The sequence below is a fragment of the Glycine soja genome, chromosome 20, assembly GCF_004193775.1.
Source record: "Glycine soja cultivar W05 chromosome 20, ASM419377v2, whole genome shotgun sequence".
NCBI lineage: Eukaryota > Viridiplantae > Streptophyta > Magnoliopsida > Fabales > Fabaceae > Glycine > Glycine soja.
Window position 1 is genome coordinate 6,933,276 of NC_041021.1, and position 12,333 is coordinate 6,945,608.

The following is a 12,333-nucleotide window of genomic DNA, read 5'->3' on the forward strand; positions in this document are numbered from 1 at the left end:
ACCGAACTGGGTTAACAATTCTCTTGTGTTATTTACTTGTTTTGATCTGTTCATACTGTCAAACATAATCTGCATGTTCTGAAGCGTGATGTCGTGACATCCGGTACGACATCTGTCATTGATATCAGAATTTCAATTGGTATCAGAGCGGGCACTCGAAATCACTGAGTGAGATCTAGGGAGATAAATTCTGATGAACATGGAGAAAGAAGGAGGACCAGTGAACAGACCACCAATTCTGGATGGAACCAACTATGAATACTGGAAAGCAAGGATGGTGGCCTTCCTCAAATCACTGGATAGCAGAACCTGGAAAGCTGTCATCAAAGGCTGGGAACATCCCAAGATGCTGGACACAGAAGGAAAGCCCACTGATGAATTGAAGCCAGAAGAAGACTGGACAAAAGAAGAAGACGAATTGGCACTTGGAAACTCCAAAGCTTTGAATGCTCTATTCAATGGAGTTGACAAGAATATCTTCAGACTGATCAACACATGCACAGTGGCCAAGGATGCATGGGAGATCCTGAAAACCACTCATGAAGGAACCTCCAAAGTGAAGATGTCCAGATTGCAACTATTGGCTACAAAATTCGAAAATCTGAAGATGAAGGAGGAAGAGTGTATTCATGACTTCCACATGAACATTCTTGAAATTGCCAATGCTTGCACTGCCTTGGGAGAGAGGATGACAGATGAAAAGCTGGTGAGAAAGATCCTCAGATCTTTGCCTAAGAGATTTGACATGAAAGTCACTGCAATAGAGGAGGCCCAAGACATTTGCAACATGAGAGTAGATGAACTCATTGGTTCCCTTCAAACCTTTGAGCTAGGACTCTCGGATAGGACTGAAAAGAAGAGCAAGAACTTGGCGTTCGTGTCCAATGATGAAGGAGAAGAAGATGAGTATGACCTGGATACTGATGAAGGTCTGGCCAATGCAGTTGTGCTCCTTGGAAAACAGTTCAACAAAGTGCTGAACAGAATGGACAGGAGGCAGAAACCACATGTCCGGAACATCCCTTTCGACATCAGGAAAGGTAGTGAATACCAGAAAAGGTCAGATGAAAAACCCAGTCACAGCAAAGGAGTTCAATGCCATGGGTGTGAAGGCTATGGACACATCAAAGCTGAATGTCCCACTCATCTCAAGAAGCAGAGGAAAGGACTTTCTGTATGTCGGTCTGATGATACAGAGAGTGAACAAGAAAGTGATTCTGACAGAGATGTGAATGCACTCACTGGGAGATTTGAATCTGCTGAAGATTCAAGTGATACAGATAGTGAAATCACTTTTGATGAGCTTGCTATATCCTATAGAGAACTATGCATCAAAAGTGAGAAGATTCTTCAGCAAGAAGCACAACTGAAGAAGGTCATTGCAAATCTGGAGGCTGAGAAGGAGGCACATGAAGAGGAGATCTCTGAGCTTAAAGGGGAAGTTGGTTTTCTGAACTCTAAACTGGAAAACATGACAAAATCAATAAAGATGCTGAATAAAGGCTCAGATATGCTTGATGAAGTGCTACAGCTTGGGAAGAATGTTGGAAACCAGAAAGGACTTGGGTTTAATCATAAATCTGCTGGCAGAATAACCATGACAGAATTTGTTCCTGCCAAAAACAGCACTGGAGCCACGATGTCACAACATCGGTCTCGACATCATGGAACGCAGCAGAAAAAGAGTAAAAGAAGTAAAAGAAAGAAGTGGAGGTGTCACTACTGTGGCAAGTATGGTCACATAAAGCCCTTTTGCTATCATCTACATGGCCATCCACATCATGGAACTCAAAGTAGCAGCAGCAGAAAGAAGATGATGTGGGTTCCAAAACACAAGATGGTCAGTCTTGTTGTTCATACTTCACTTAGAGCATCAGCTAAGGAAGATTGGTACCTAGATAGCGGCTGTTCCAGACACATGACAGGAGTTAAAGAATTCCTGGTGAACATTGAACCTTGCTCCACTAGCTATGTGACATTTGGAGATGGCTCTAAAGGAAAGATCATTGGAATGGGAAAGCTAGTCCATGATGGACTTCCTAGTCTGAACAAAGTACTGCTGGTGAAGGGACTGACTGCAAACCTGATCAGCATCAGTCAGTTGTGTGATGAAGGATTCAATGTAAACTTCACAAAGTCAGAATGCTTGGTGACAAATGAGAAGAGTGAAGTTCTAATGAAGGGCAGCAGATCAAAGGACAACTGTTACCTATGGACACCTCAAGAAACCAGTTACTCCTCCACATGTCTATCCTCCAAAGAAGATGAAGTCAGAATATGGCATTAAAGATTTGGACATCTGCACTTAAGAGGCATGAAGAAAATCATTGACAAAGGTGCTGTTAGAGGCATTCCCAATCTGAAAATAGAAGAAGGCAGAATCTGTGGTGAATGTCAGATTGGAAAGCAAGTCAAGATGTCCCACCAGAAGCTTCAACATCAGACCACTTCCAGGGTGCTGGAACTACTTCACATGGACTTGATGGGGCCTATGCAAGTTGAAAGCCTTGGAGGAAAGAGGTATGCCTATGTTGTTGTGGATGATTTCTCCAGATTTACCTGGGTCAACTTTATCAGAGAGAAATCAGACACCTTTGAAGTATTCAAGGAGTTGAGTCTAAGACTTCAAAGAGAAAAAGACTGTGTCATCAAGAGAATCAGGAGTGACCATGGCAGAGAGTTTGAAAACAGCAAGTTTACTGAATTCTGCACATCTGAAGGCATCACTCATGAGTTCTCTGCAGCCATTACACCACAACAAAATGGCATAGTTGAAAGGAAAAACAGGACTTTGCAAGAGGCTGCTAGGGTCATGCTTCATGCCAAAGAACTTCCCTACAATCTCTAGGCTGAAGCCATGAACACAGCATGCTACATCCACAACAGAGTCACACTTAGAAGAGGGACTCCTACCACACTGTATGAAATCTGGAAAGGGAGGAAGCCAACTGTCAAGCACTTCCACATCTTTGGAAGTCCATGTTACATTTTGGCAGACAGAGAGCAAAGGAGAAAGATGGATCCCAAGAGTGATGCAGGAATATTCCTGGGATACTCTACAAGCAGCAGAGCATATAGAGTATTCAATTCCAGAACCAGAACTGTGATGGAATCCATCAATGTGGTTGTTGATGATCTAACTCCAGCAAGAAAGAAGGATGTCGAAGAAGATGTCAGAACATCGGGAGACAATGTAGCAGATACAGCTAAAAGTGCAGAAAATGCAGAAAACTCTGATTCTGCTACAGATGAACCAAACATCAACCAACCTGACAAGAAACCCTCCATTAGAATCCAGAAGATGCACCCCAAGGAGCTGATTATAGGAGATCCAAACAGAGGGGTCACTACAAGATCAAGGGAGATTGAGATTGTCTCCAATTCATGCTTTGTCTCCAAAATTGAGCCCAAGAATGTGAAAGAAGCACTTACTGATGAGTTCTGGATCAATGCTATGCAAGAAGAATTGGGGCAATTCAAAAGGAATGAAGTTTGGGAGCTAGTTCCTAGACCCGAGGGAACTAATGTAATTGGCACCAAGTGGATCTTCAAGAACAAAACCAATGAAGAAGGTGTTATAACCAGAAACAAGGCCAGACTTGTTGCTCAAGGCTACACTCAAATTGAAGGTGTAGACTTTGATGAAACTTTCGCCCCTGTTGCTAGACTTGAGTCCATCAGATTGTTACTTGGCGTAGCTTGCATCCTCAAATTCAAGCTGTGCCAGATGGATGTGAAGAGCGCGTTTCTGAATGGATACCTGAATGAAGAAGTCTATGTGGAGCAGCCAAAGGGATTTGTAGATCCAACTCATCCAGATCATGTATACAGGCTCAAGAAGGCTCTCTATGGATTGAAGCAAGCTCCAAGAGCTTGGTATGAAAGGCTAACAGAATTCCTTACTCAGCAAGGGTATAGGAAGGGAGGAATTGACAAGACTCTCTTTGTCAAACAAGATGCTGAAAACTTGATGATAGCACAGATATATGTTGATGACATTGTGTTTGGAGGGATGTCGAATGAGATGCTTCGACATTTTGTCCAACAGATGCAATCTGAATTTGAGATGAGTCTTGTTGGAGAGCTGACTTATTTTCTGGGACTCCAAGTAAAGCAGATGGAAGACTCCATATTCCTCTCACAAAGCAAGTATGCAAAGAACATTGTCAAGAAGTTTGGGATGGGAAATGCCAGCCATAAAAGAACACCTGCACCTACTCACTTGAAGCTGACAAAAGACGAAGCTGGCACCAGTGTTGATCAAAGTCTGTACAGAAGCATGATTGGGAGCTTACTATATTTAACAGCTAGCAGACCTGACATCACCTATGCAGTAGGTGTTTGTGCAAGATATCAAGCCAATCCCAAGATAAGTCACTTGAATCAAGTAAAGAGAATTCTGAAATATGTAAATGGCACCAGTGACTATGGGATTATGTACTGTCATTGTTCAAATTCAATGCTGGTTGGGTATTGTGATGCTGATTGGGCTGGAAGTGCAGATGACAGAAAAAGCACTTCTGGTGGATGCTTCTATCTGGGCAACAATCTTATTTCATGGTTCAGCAAGAAGCAGAACTGTGTGTCCCTATCTACTGCAGAAGCAGAGTATATTGCAGCAGGAAGCAGCTGTTCACAACTAGTTTGGATGAAGCAGATGCTCAAGGAGTACAATGTCGAACAAGATGTCATGACATTGTACTGTGACAACATGAGTGCCATTAATATTTCAAAAAATCCTGTTCAACACAGCAGAACCAAGCACATTGACATTAGACATCACTATATTAGAGATCTTGTTGATGATAAAGTGATCACACTGAAGCATGTTGCCACTGAGGAACAAATAGCAGATATTTTCACAAAAGCATTGGATGCAAATCAGTTTGAAAAACTGAGGGGCAAGCTGGGCATTTGTCTGCTAGAGGATTTATAGCAATTACTGTCATCTGAATGTGCTCAAACGTTAATAGCACATTCACTACTGGGCCAAAACAGATTCGACCGTTGCTTCACACGGCCCTTTACATTCCTCATTCAAACTTATATTGTCGTGGTAATCCCGTCTTCAGCATTTCCCAACAGCTCTCAGAATTTCATGAAACCATTTCAAAAGCTCTGCTTCTCCATGGCTACCTCACCAAAAGCTACTGCATCTCCTGGTTCACCCTCTGTACCATCATCCACCAAAGCACCATCAAACCAGGAACAACCTGAATTCCATATCCAACCCATACAAATGATTCCTGGTCAAGCTCCTGTCCCTGAGAAACTGGTTCCCAAACGACAACAGGGAGTGAAGACTTCTGAAAACCCTAGCCTTGCAACAAGTCCTAGGGAAGTAGACACGGAGATGGACAAGAAAATCCGCAGTATTGTGAGTAACATTCTGAAAAATGCTTCTGTGCCTGATGCTGATGAAGATGTTCCAACATCTTCCTCCCCGAATGTTTCTGTGCCTGATGCTGAGAAAGATGTTCCAACATCTTCCGCTCCAAATGCTGAAGCCCTCCCTTCACCCAGTGAAGAGGAATCAACAGAAGAAGAAGATCAAGCCACAGAGAAGACCCCTGCACCACGGGCACCAGAACCTGCTCCAGGTGACCTCATTGACCTCGAAGATGTAGAATCTGATGAGGAACCCATTGCCAACAAGTTGGCACCTGGCATTGCAGAAAGACTACAAAGCAGAAAAGGGAAAACCCCCGTTAAGAGGTCTGGACGAATCAAAACTATGGCACAGAAGAAGAGCACTCCAATCACTCCTACCACATCCAGATGGAGCAAAGTTGCAATCCCTTCCAAGAAGAGGAAAGAAATTTCCTCATCTGATTCTGATTATGATGTCGAACTAGATGTTCCCGACATCAAGCGGGCCAAGAAATCAGGGAAAAAGGTGCCTGGAAAAGTCCCTGATGCACCATTGGACAACATTTCATTCCACTCCATTAGCAATGTTGAAACGTGGAAATTTGTATATCAACGAAGGCTTGCTTTAGAAAGAGAACTGGGAAGAAATGCCTTGGATTGCAAGGAGATCATGGACCTCATCAAGGCTGCTGGACTGCTGAAAACTGTCACCAAGTTGGGAGATTGCTATGAAAGTCTAGTCAGGGAATTCATTGTCAACATTCCCTCTGACATAACAAACAGAAAGAGTGATGAATATCAGAAAGTGTTTGTCAGAGGAAAATGTGTTAGATTCTCCCCTGCTGTAATCAACAAATACCTGGGCAGACCTACTGAAGGAGTGGTGGATATTGATGTTTCTGAGCATCAGATTGCCAAGGAAATCACTGCCAAACGAGTCCAGCATTGGCCAAAGAAAGGGAAGCTTTCTGCAGGGAAGCTAAGTGTGAAGTATGCAATCCTGCACAGGATTGGCGCTGCAAACTGGGTACCCACCAATCACACTTCCACTGTTGCCACAGGTTTGGGTAAATTTCTGTATGCTGTTGGAACCAAGTCCAAATTTAATTTTGGAAACTATATTTTTGATCAAATTGTTAAGCATTCAGAATCTTTTGCTGTCAAATTACCCATTGCCTTCCCTACTGTATTGTGTGGCATTATGTTGAGTCAACATCCCAATATCTTAAACAACATTGACTCTGTGATGAAGAGAGAATCTCCTCTATCCCTGCATTACAAACTGTTTGAGGGGACACATGTCCCAGACATTGTCTCGACATCAGGGAAAGCTGCTGCTTCAGGTGTTGTATCCAAGGATGCCTTGATTGCTGAACTCAAGGACACATGCAAGGTGCTGGAGGCAACCATCAAAGCCACCACAGAGAAGAAAATGGAGCTGGAACGGCTGATCGAAAGACTCACAGACAGTGGCATTGATGATGGTGAAGCAGCTGAGGAAGAAGAAGCAGTTGAGCAAGAAGAAGAGGCAGCTGAGGAAGAGGAAGATGCAGCAGAGGATATAGAATCGGATGATGATGATTCTGAAGCCACCCCATGACCATCAGACCTTTATTTTTGCTTTTTACTCTTACTAGTTATAGGGGCATGTCCCTTTGAACAATTGATTGCTATTGGTCTGTAATATTTGCATGCATTCTACTTTTGTCAAATTCTGTCTAAAAAGGGGGAGTAATAGTAGTATTATGCATGATTCATGATGTTGAGGGGGAGTTGTATGTATATGATTTTGAGGGGGAGACTGCTGCTGCTGATGATGACTGATGTAAGCTACTGTAACTACGAGTAGCTGATAGAAGATGCTGCAGCTAGAGCATGGAGACAGGGGGAGCAGAAAGCTGATGTCACAAGAGATGTCTTAACATCCTGGAAAAGACTAGTAGCTGATAGAAGATGCTGCAGTGAACTGCTTCACAGCAGTAAGAGCATGGAGACAGGGGGAGCAGAAAGCTGATGTCACGTGAGATGTCTTGACATCCTGGAAACGACTTGCAACTTGCAGAATTTTGCTGTCGCCATTACCAATTCCGCTGTGCTTGATTACTCTGATAATGAAAGTTGCTGATCCCACTTGCATAACTGCTCGTACCTGCTCAGGAAGTGTCTAAGTATGTTTTAGACAAAATTTGCCAAAGGGGGAGATTGTTAGTGCTTAGCTCTACTGAGTGTTTAAAAGATTGGCTAAGATTTTGTTAAAACATAAGCACTTAGACAATGAAGGAAAGCTGGAGTTGCTGCACATGATGTCCAACGTTATGTCAAGGAATCAGATCGGGCTGCACAATGCACAAGGCAAGATAAAATGTCAAATGAAGAATTGAAGCTGCAGGATCCACGATGTCGGATACAATGTCCAGGACATCCTGCCCGAAAATACTGAACACATAAATCTGTTATATCTTTAACAGAGTGTGCAGGATCCACGATGTCGGACACGATGTCCTGACATCCGGCCCGAAAATACTGGACACATAAATCTGTTATATCTTTGACAGATTAATGTGCAGTTAGCAACAGATTTGGCGATCTATCTTTAGGAACGAATTAAAAGATAATTAAAGTTCGAATTACAAACTTGAATAGTTCGTTCAGGGATTAAAGATTAAAGATAAAAACTAAAAGATCAAACTGTATCTTTTAGATCTTTAAGTGCAGATTTTCAGGAAAATGATAGATCTCATCCAGCACAAGTAGTTGCAGCCCAGAAACGCACACTGCTATATAAACATGAAGGCTGCACGAGTTTTCTACCAAGTCCGGGATTGAAGAGTTATTTTGTGAGTTTTGGGACTTGAGTGTTTTGTGAGCCACCTTGATGTCACCCTAACATCAAGTGTTGGACCTGAGTGTGTAGAGTTGATCTCTATAGTGTGTGGAGTTGATCTCTATTGTTCAGAGAGCAATCTCTGGTGTGTATTCGATTTAATTGTAAACACGGGAGAGTGTTTGAGAGGGAGTGAGAGGGGTTCTCATATCTAAGAGTGGCTCTTAGGTAGAGGTTGCACGGGTAGTGGTTAGGTGAGAAGGTTGTAAACAGTGGCTGTTAGATCTTCGAACTAACACTATTTTAGTGGATTTCCTCCCTGGCTTGGTAGCCCCCAGATGTAGGTGACGTTGCACCGAACTGGGTTAACAATTCTCTTGTGTTATTTACTTGTTTTGATCTGTTCATACTGTCAAACATAATCTGCATGTTCTGAAGCGTGATGTCGTGACATCCGGTACGACATCTGTCATTGATATCAGAATTTCAGGAAACAAAGGGAATTTTATGTCTTTTTTAGTTTTTTAGGTCGACAAGGGGTTGTCCCTCGCTCCTGCATATCCTCCGGTGCAATGAGGAAATTAGACTTACATAATTCTTTGGGTAGAAAACAATTTGTGTTGGGTCGATTTTATTTTATTATTTTTTTTGAAAGATTTTGGTTTTGTGGTAAAATTTGTGAAGTCAAGCAAGTCGGAGACTCAACATGACATTCACAAAATTTACTCACACTTTAATGAAACACTACCAAGCAAGTCAAAGGGCCAGCATGGAGTGCACAAAATGTGAAAAAAGATTTTGGATTTGCGGTAAACTTTGCGAAGTCAAGCATGTCGGAGACCCAACATGACATTCACTAAATTTCCCACATGTTTATTAAAACACCGCCAAGCAAGTCGGAGACCCAACATGGAGTGCACGAAATGTAAGTGTGTACTAAAGGGTACTAACATAGAATTTCAAAATGATTAACGTAGCATTAAGTAATCAATAGACGAGACACGCACAAATAAATCAAATGAGAATAAAAAGGATAGAATAGAAGTGGAGAATACACTTAGTAATTAAGGGTGCGGGGTTAAAACATGGGGGAAATAAATAAGCAACAAAATATTTATAATACCTAACAAACTAACCAAACAATGATAAATAAAAGAAGAATAATAGAGCCAAACTGGAAAAAGGGTGGTGTAAATAGTGCTTTTTACTTCATTTGGGCTATGCCTGAAAGGAGTGGAGGTGTGTATGTAAATGGAGGTATGACTAGTGGTATTTATTTTATGTACAATTGTTTTTGAAAAAAATGGACCAGGCCCAAAATGAATGAAAAACTATATATGTGAAAAGGGTGGTGTTAATAGAAATTTTTATTTTGTTTTTATTATTTCTTTTTTTTTTTTTGCTTTTTGTTATAAAAAAAGATGGACAACAAATATTTACAAAAAAAATTTGAACAGTCTCGCCAGAGGCCAAGTGTTCACCGACGAGTTGAAACAAATCAAGTAGGAGACCAAAAGAAAGAGGAGAAGGGAGGGGATAACGAGTGAGGGAAAGTAAAAGAAAGATGAGATGAAATGAATAAGGGGATACCTGGAGATCCCTCCCCCTTTCCTGATTGTAGTGCCAAACTACAAGATGTTGTGAGCTTCTTTTGCATCCTCAGGATTCATGCCTCTTCTTCTTATTTTCTGCCTGTTCTCTATGTGTTTTTGTATAATTCTTTTCTTCTTTGTTTTTTATTAATATTTTTTTCGTTTAATTTTCGTTCTTCCTTTCCTTTTTCATGTTTTATTTTTGTTCTTCCTTTTCTTTTTTATGTTCTTTCTTTGTTTTTTTTTTCCATTTTCTTTTTGTTTCCTTTTTTTTGTTTTCTTTATTTCCCTTTTTTTGGTTTTCTTTCTTTTTTTCCTTTTTCCCGTTTCTTTTTATTTTTCCATTCCCCTTTTTTTTTTCTTTTCTTTCTTTCCTTTTTTATTTTTTATTTCCTTTTTTCTTTTTTTCCTATTTTATTTTTTTGTTCTTCTTCTTCTTCTTTTTTCGTTAATTTTTTTTCATTTTTTATTATTTTCTTATTTTTTTCCGTTTTTTGTTTTTCATTTATTTATCTGAATAACTTGTGCGAACAGAATTGGGGTCTGACACCATGTGATATAATCGATTAGTTCTCTTTCTATAAGTGTTTCAGAAGTAAACAAGAACACTTTAATCGATTACTTTTAATATCTAATCGATTACATTGTTCATGAGTTGTTTGTAATTCTTAGGAAGAACACTTTAGTTGATTAAAAAGATAATTTAATCGATTACTTCATTCAATTAATTGATTACCTTGTAGATTTAATAGTTCATTTTGTTTTGAAAACCAATTCACCCTCCCCCCCCCCCCCTCTCGGTTTGTGAGTACCATCATCTTTTTGAAATTAGAGATAGTAAATTAGTTGAGCCCTTAAGAACCCACTAACACTAACAAGTATTTTCAGTTTCACAATCAAGACAAGTCCATTAGCAAAACAAGTTGAGGTTATGGTGGTTGTTGAATAAGTATGAGCCATTGAGGGAAAGCAAGGAGAAGGGTCCATGGAGTGTTAGGGCGGCAGCGCCATGGAGCGAGTTATGATGGGTCACCTTGGTGACTGTGCCAAAGGTGCTAAGGATAGTGAGGTTGATGTGACCTTGGCAAGCAACGCCAAGAATGAACTCCTTGATGTTCATACCCGAGTCCACATTGATGATGACGATCCTCACAAATGGCTCACTGGGTTGGGCCACAAGGAAGGAAATGGTCTTTTGCTTGTTCTTGGAGCCTGGTGGCCTGCCATGTCACTTCTTAGGAGGTGGGGTTGGGAGAAGGAGATTCTCTTGGGGCTGGTTTGTACCAACAAGTGGTGGTGTATGGTGGGGGCATTAAGAGGAGGAGTCAGTGTGGTTGTCCCAAAATGATGTTGATCTTGAGTTAAAGGAGGAGTTTTGGGTGTGGGAAATTGCAAAGGAATTGTTTGTCATTGTGACACAGAGGTGTATGGAATTAGAGAAGGACAAAGAAATGTAAGGGAGAAATGTTTCAGGAGATGTTTAAAGTGAAAAAAGAAAAAAAAAAGTAAAATGACTTGGGCAAGGGAAAGTTATAGTTAGGTAGGGCAACATGTAAGACTTGGTTGTGATGGTGTGATGCTTTGTTTGGTGGGGATGGGGGGATTAATTTATAGAGTGGTGGGGAGTGGGGGGGTGACTTCCCTAAAGAGTTGAGGAGATAATAATCAAGGGATGTTTTGAGAAAGGTTTCAAGTATGGAAAGTGGGCATAGTAATACCAAGGATGCGGTTTTGGAAGTGTGGTTTTTTTTTTTATTCACAATGCAACAAAAGATTTTAAGTATTGGAGAATTTTATTTATAAAATGGTAATATAATTAAGGTTGGTATTATAGTCAAAGGATTTGAAATAAATTATTCAAATATATAGTACAATTATTTGATGAGGGGACTATGATACAAATACACTAGTCATAATAAAATCAACAATGTTAGCGATGTATTTTTTTAATGTATTACTTTTTAATGTATTATTTAATTAGGTCAAAGTTACATATGACTCATTGATTACTTTCAAGTGTATTGATCACTTAGGGTGAGATTATTCCAATTGAATATGTTGTCTACAGTTCAAATCATGGACATACTATTATGTAAAATACCTAGAGAAAGTGTTTTACTACCTATAGTGATTTTATCCAAATCAAACAAGATTTCCTTTCATGAAAGGTAAAATGTGGTCTCTAGAAAAAAAGTTAGACTCATTAATTGATTAAGAAAATTAAATGAGACACATTTTTTATATGAATTTTATTCAAGAATAAAATTAAAATAAAGATATGTGTCATGAGAAATAGAGTTCAATTAAATTCTCAATATCATGTCAATTTTATATGTATTTTACTCAATTATATAATGTTTGTTAAGATAAATATATTAAAAGTTTTATTTTTTTTCTTCTAGTTTATCTTTAAAATTACTGATACAAATAATTGACTTAGGATATGTTCAAATTTATAATCAAAGTTATCTAATATAGAAAATCAAAAGTCATTGACACATGTGATTCAATACTTGTGTCTTTTAATTAACCAAGGTCTAGGATTCA